This window comes from Etheostoma cragini, chromosome 2, assembly GCF_013103735.1.
Source record: "Etheostoma cragini isolate CJK2018 chromosome 2, CSU_Ecrag_1.0, whole genome shotgun sequence".
Lineage (NCBI taxonomy): Eukaryota > Metazoa > Chordata > Actinopteri > Perciformes > Percidae > Etheostoma > Etheostoma cragini.
The window spans coordinates 29,944,655-29,950,534 of record NC_048408.1 but is presented as its reverse complement, the minus strand read 5'-3'; the positions used below and the strand labels follow the sequence as shown (position 1 = coordinate 29,950,534).

The 5,880-nt window shown below is 43.7% G+C and overlaps 1 protein-coding gene across 1 annotated transcript in view; it reads right to left on the bottom strand.

Annotated features, from left to right (window-relative positions):
* Positions 1-5,880, bottom strand: part of LOC117952219 (malate dehydrogenase, cytoplasmic-like) — a 15,007-nt gene that overhangs the window by 6,737 nt on the left and 2,390 nt on the right. The gene's annotated exons all lie outside the window — the stretch shown is intronic.

Here is a 5,880-nt window from a genome sequence, read left to right as displayed (position 1 = left end):
AGACCAGCACGCCCAGAATGCACCTGAACACACCTCCCTGTAAGACCAGCACGCCCAGAATGCACCTGAACACACCTTACTGTAACACCAGCACGCCCAGAATGCACCTGGACACACCTCCCTGTAAGACCAGTATGCTAAGACCAGTATGCCCAGAATGCACCTGAACACACCTCCCTGCCCATGGAATAGCAAAGACACTTGCGTCGGGCCTTGTACCGCGCTGTGCCGGGTGCAAGATAGGGCCCAATATGAGACATCACGACAGCGGTAATGGACAGTTCCCTTTACAACCTGTAGGGGGACCGAAGCGGAGCAGTTCTCCAGTGCTTTAACGTTGAGGGATCGGGCGTGGCCTTGGCGGAGAATTTAGCATCTAACACAACAAGGGCTCTCAGTTGAATCGTGTTTTAAGCTAACGTTAGCAACCAAATTATCATAGATAGCTAAAACGTTTTGGAAATGACTACTAGCTTAGCTAAACGCTAGCATCAAACAAAACAAAGGCTGTCACTGGAATGGTGTTTTGAGCTAACGTTAGCAAACAATCTTAGATAGCTAAAACATTTTGGAAATGACTGCTAGCTTAGCTACGAGCTAGCAATCAAGCACAACAAAAGCTGTCAGTTGAATGGTGTTTTAAGCTAACGTTAGCAACCAAATTATCATAGATAGCTACAACGTTTTGGAAATGACTGCTAGCTTAGCTAAATGCTAGCATCAAACACAACAAAGGCTGTCACTGGAATGGTGTTTTGAGCTAACGTTAGCAACCAAATTATCATAGATAGCTACAACGTTTTGGAAATAAATACTAGCTTAGCTAAACGCTAGCATCAAACAAAGCAAAGGCTGTCACTGGAATGGTGTTTTGAGCTAACGTTAGCAACCAATCTTAGATAGCTAAAACATTTTGGAAATAACTGCTAGCTTAGCTACAAGCGTTTGAATGGCGTTTTGAGCTAACGTTAGCAACCAAACAATCATAGACAGCTACAATGTTTCTGAAATGACTGCTAGCTTAGCTACACGCTAGCTTAAAAAAAAACAAAGGCTGTCACTGGAATGGTGTTTTGAGCTAACGTTAGCAAACAATCTTCGATAGCTAAAACGTTTTGGAAATGATTGCTAGCTTAGCTACAGGTTAGCATCAAACACAACAAAGGCTGTCAGTTGAATGGTGTTTTGAGCTAACGTTAGCAACCAAACAACCATGGATAGAATTATTTCCATCTTCTGTTATTGTTTGTAATGTGAAAAGTTTATTAATTCATGGATTTCACAAATTTCAGTCTGACACGTTATGCCGTAAACCGTTTAAATCTGAGCATGCACGACTCACATTGGGGAGGGTCACCGTGATCTCTGGGGGGGTGCGGGGCGCTGTGTTGTGACGACATCTCCTCATTCTCAATCAGCAAAAGGAAATTCATTATGATTGAATATGTTTTGACCCAGTGGATTACTCACAGGTCCACAGAGAGTTCAAGTTCACTCGCCAGACCACAGGAAGTGGCCGGGTTGCGTTGCCAGCTGGTTAAGCCGTCGTTCAGCCTGTTATCTGCGGCCAAGCTGGGCCGAGCTGTCTAATCAGCTGACATTTATAGAGCACAACAGCAGAGAGCTCAGACGTCAGCACAGGGCTGTATTCAAGACTACCTTAGTCGAGTCCAAGACCAGACAGAGTCTGAGTCAAGACCGAGTCAAGACCGAGTCCTGGACAGAAATAAAGGTCTTATGCATGACAGTATCAAGACAATCATTCAACATAATAAAGACACCTGGACTCGGTCGTGACCAAAAGCCATATTGGGCAAGACCAGTGGCCGAGACCGAGACAAGTCAGAGTCCAAATACTAGCAAGTCCGAGACAAGTCCAAGACCGGACTCGGGTACTACAGCCCTACATCAGCAGGTTCCCGCCCCGGGATTACAGATGGAAATTAGCTTTAAAAAGTTGGAATATTTCAAGAAAAATGTCGGAAAGTCTAGTTAAGTTGAGCTGACTACATAATAAATTCAACATAATAAAGACACCCGGACTCGGTCCAGACCAGAAGCCATGTTGGGCAAGACCAGTGTCCAAGACCGAGACCAATCAGAGTCCAAATACTAGCAAGTCCGACACTGGACTCGGGTACTACAGCCCTACATAAGCAAGTTCAAGGTGTTCACCTGCCCCGGGGCACAGAGGGAAATTAGCTTTAAAAAGTTGGAATATTTCAAGAAAAATGTCAGAATGTCTAATTAAGTTGAGCTGATTATACTTTTACTTCAGTGAGGTTTTGAATGCAGGACTTGTACTTGTGTATTTCAACAGTGCATCAGTACTTGTATTAGAGTGCAATATCTGAGTACTTCAGAGACAGTCACAATGTTTACTTTTCATAAACAGAAGTTGTATTAATGTGGAACAAGTGGCAGCCGGGTGTCCACGTCTTGCTGGAAGACATTAACCAAAGAGTTAAAGGTCCATATTCTGCTCATCTTCAGCTTCATAACTGTATTTTAAGGTTGGACCAGAAAAGGTTTCCATGGTTTCATCTTGAAAAAAAACAACATATTTTTTGTTGTACTACACCTTGCTGCAGATCCTGTTCTCACCCTGTGTGTTCAGGTCTCTGTTTTAGCTCCTGAGTGAGGCATCTCTCTAGTTTTATCTCCAGAGTGAGACATCTCACTAGTTTTATCTCCGGAGTGAGACATCTCTCTAGTTTTATCTCCAGAGTGAGACATCTCACTAGTTTTATCTCCAGAGTGAGACATCTCTCTAGTTTTATCTCCAGAGTGAGACATCTCACTAGTTTTATCTCCAGAGTGAGACATCTCACTAGTTTTATCTCCAGAGTGAGACATCTCTCTAGTTTTATCTCCAGAGTGAGACATCTCTCTAGTTTTATGTCCAGAGTGAGACATATCTCTAGTTTTATCTCCAGAGTGAGACATCTCTCTAGTTTTATGTCCAGAGTGAGACATATCTCTAGTTTTATCTCCAGAGTGAGACATCTCTCTAGTTGTATGTCCAGAGTGAGACATCTCTCTAGTTTTATCTCCAGAGTGAGACATCTCTCTAGTTTTATCTCCAGAGTGAGACATCTCTGAACGTCATCTGATCTGGTTTCTGAACGTCCTCTGATCCGGTTTCTGAACATCCTCTGATCTGGTTTCTGAATGTCTTCTGATCCTGTTTCTGAACGTCCTCTGATCCGGTTTCTGAACGTCCTCTTATTCAGTTGAAGCTGAAGATGAAGCAGCTCCGAGCTGCACATGCTCAGTAGCAAGTTTTAAATGTGTAGAAGCAACAGAGACACAAAACAACCCCCCAAACCCCAGAAAAAGTGATTTTTCATAATATGGGCACTTAAAGGTTACAGCTAAAATTAAAGAATCTTTGCTTAAATGTTCAGGTGTCCACCACATAGCAATGCATCAGTGTTCTTTTTAATTCCCCAAAATAACATGATTGATTCCACCCAACGCTCTTTGCCGAGTACAAATCTCTACTTTCATTAATTTTGGGGCGTCTTATTCAATTTTATAGCATTGTAAAACAAATGGAAGTGTTTTTGAAATAGTATTGAGTAAAAGTTGACATATTCCAGTCTGTGATTATCATCAACATCCATTCCTTTAATTTTAGTCTCAATAATTCCTAATTTCTGCTTTTCTAACTCAAACATTAGGTACTAATTCATATAAATGAGGTTTATTGGGCATAAATTCCAAAAATAACTGTAAAACTAAAGTTAATAAGTTAGTGTTACGTAGTGTTAAACGTCAAAAAAAGGGTAAAAAGTGTTGAAAAAAGGCCCCAAAAACGTGAGAAAAAGTTATAAACATTGATGACAACACGAGTGTGCCTGTTCTCTTCCTGGGCACTGCCAAGGTGCTCTCGAGCAAGGCACCTAACCCCAGACTGTTCGGGCCGCCTTTCCATCGGCACAGTCACGCGCCGGCAGCCATGTTGGATCTAGGTGCCGTTTGCAGGGTTCACAGTTTCCTACTGATGCCTGACAGGCTGCAGTGACAGTGACAACAACACAGACAGGAACTGACCGCGGTGCTGATAATCGGGACTGCTGCAACAAGGAGGCAGCAACACAGGGAGGAAAACCGGAAGCCCAGCCCTTCAGCCTTCAAAATAAGAGTCAAATATTTATTCCAGCACCCTTTACACATTTGCTCCACAATTAAAATAACTATCACAATTTACTCCTGCATACTTTGCACTTGTTTCTGTTTATAGTGTGTATATATTAGTATGTATATATTAGTGACTATACTGTATATTAGTGAGTATATATTAGTCTGTACATATTGGTGTGTGTATACTGTATATTAATGTGTATATATTAGTGAGTGTATGTAGGCTATATGTTTGTTTTGTATTTGTAAGCGCATTGTGACTGAGCATGTGTATACCTCATATCTCATACCTGGCAAATGAAGCTGATTCTGACATGAAGCGTTAAAAATATATGCTTTTATTTTGAAGGCATCAACCGGATGTCGTGTTGTTTACTCCGTCGCGCTTCACTAAACTGATTGGCAAAGCTCCAAGCTGCCAAGTGGAGACGACTCTCACTGAATTAATGATGACGGGGTCAGAAAAAGACGCAACCTTTACCGAGGCTATCTACGTGAAGGTAGCGTTGGGTTTCCGGTCGGGCCAACGGTGAAAGGCCCCGGGTGCAAAAAACCCGATTTCCCCTCTCAGTGACCCTGTTCCCTAAACGAGCATGAGGTACGCTATTACACTTAGTTTGGGAGGGGAAATAAAGTCCTAACGGGTTGCAATGCTCACGTTTAGCTCCAGAATTGTTTTTTAATGGTGCGTTCAAGGACGCAGGGATCAGCGTCCCTTTGCGGGTGGTGCAGCGTTCAAACGCCTGCGTTTCAACTCACCTGCGGGGAAACCGCCCTCACCACCAGATACATGGACGTTAGCATGGTCAACATGGTCCCGCCGGGGTCTGGTCGTCCTTCACACACACACACACACACACACACGCACAACTGACTCTCTTCTGAAGCAGAAATGGCGTCTCGACCCGAAACGGTACCGGGAGAAGGACAGAGAGACTGAGAGACAGACAGGTGGACACCCCCAGAGGGAGAGAGACAGACAGGTGGACACCCCCAGAGGGAGAGAGACAGACAGCCAGGCAGACAGGCAGCGGCACCGGAGGAGACTTTACACCGCACTGCAGGTCCACTTCACGGCTTTGTGTGCCTCTTTTTGCCTCCACTCACTCACTCACTCACTCACACATCCACCCTCTACCTATATGCACGCACACGCACACGCACGCACGCACGCACGCACGCACGCAGCTGCAGTCGGTCTAGTCTCTTAAGAAGATTTTGAGGACGTAAATAGCCGCCGACCGAGCTGCTAAACCTCTCCAAGTGTAACTAAAAGGTGTAAACTGATAGTACTGATGGGAGCAAAGATGCTGCAAAAAAAAACAACAGCAACAACTAGGGATTTTGGGGTATGGAGGTGTAAGTGACGTCACTGCAGGTTCACATAGGGACAGGGAGGACTGCTGCAGAACCAGTGGATGAGAACTGGACATTTGGAAAACCATGCAGTGAAAAGGACTAGCCTACTGGGGGTGCTGGTGCTAAGACACATGTCACATAAACACAGGACTATAGTTTTAATTTCCCTCAATATAATCAACATGAAAGACCGAGAGTCATGTGAACTCAAAAGGCTCAACTTCCACTTGAATATATTTAGGCTATTTATAGCTTCAGTGGAAAACAACCCACTGTAATGATTATTTTTATTATCAATGTATTAGGGGACCACTAAGGTCTATATAAAGAGACTTCAGATACAGTATTAGGGACCACTAAGGTCTATATAAAGAG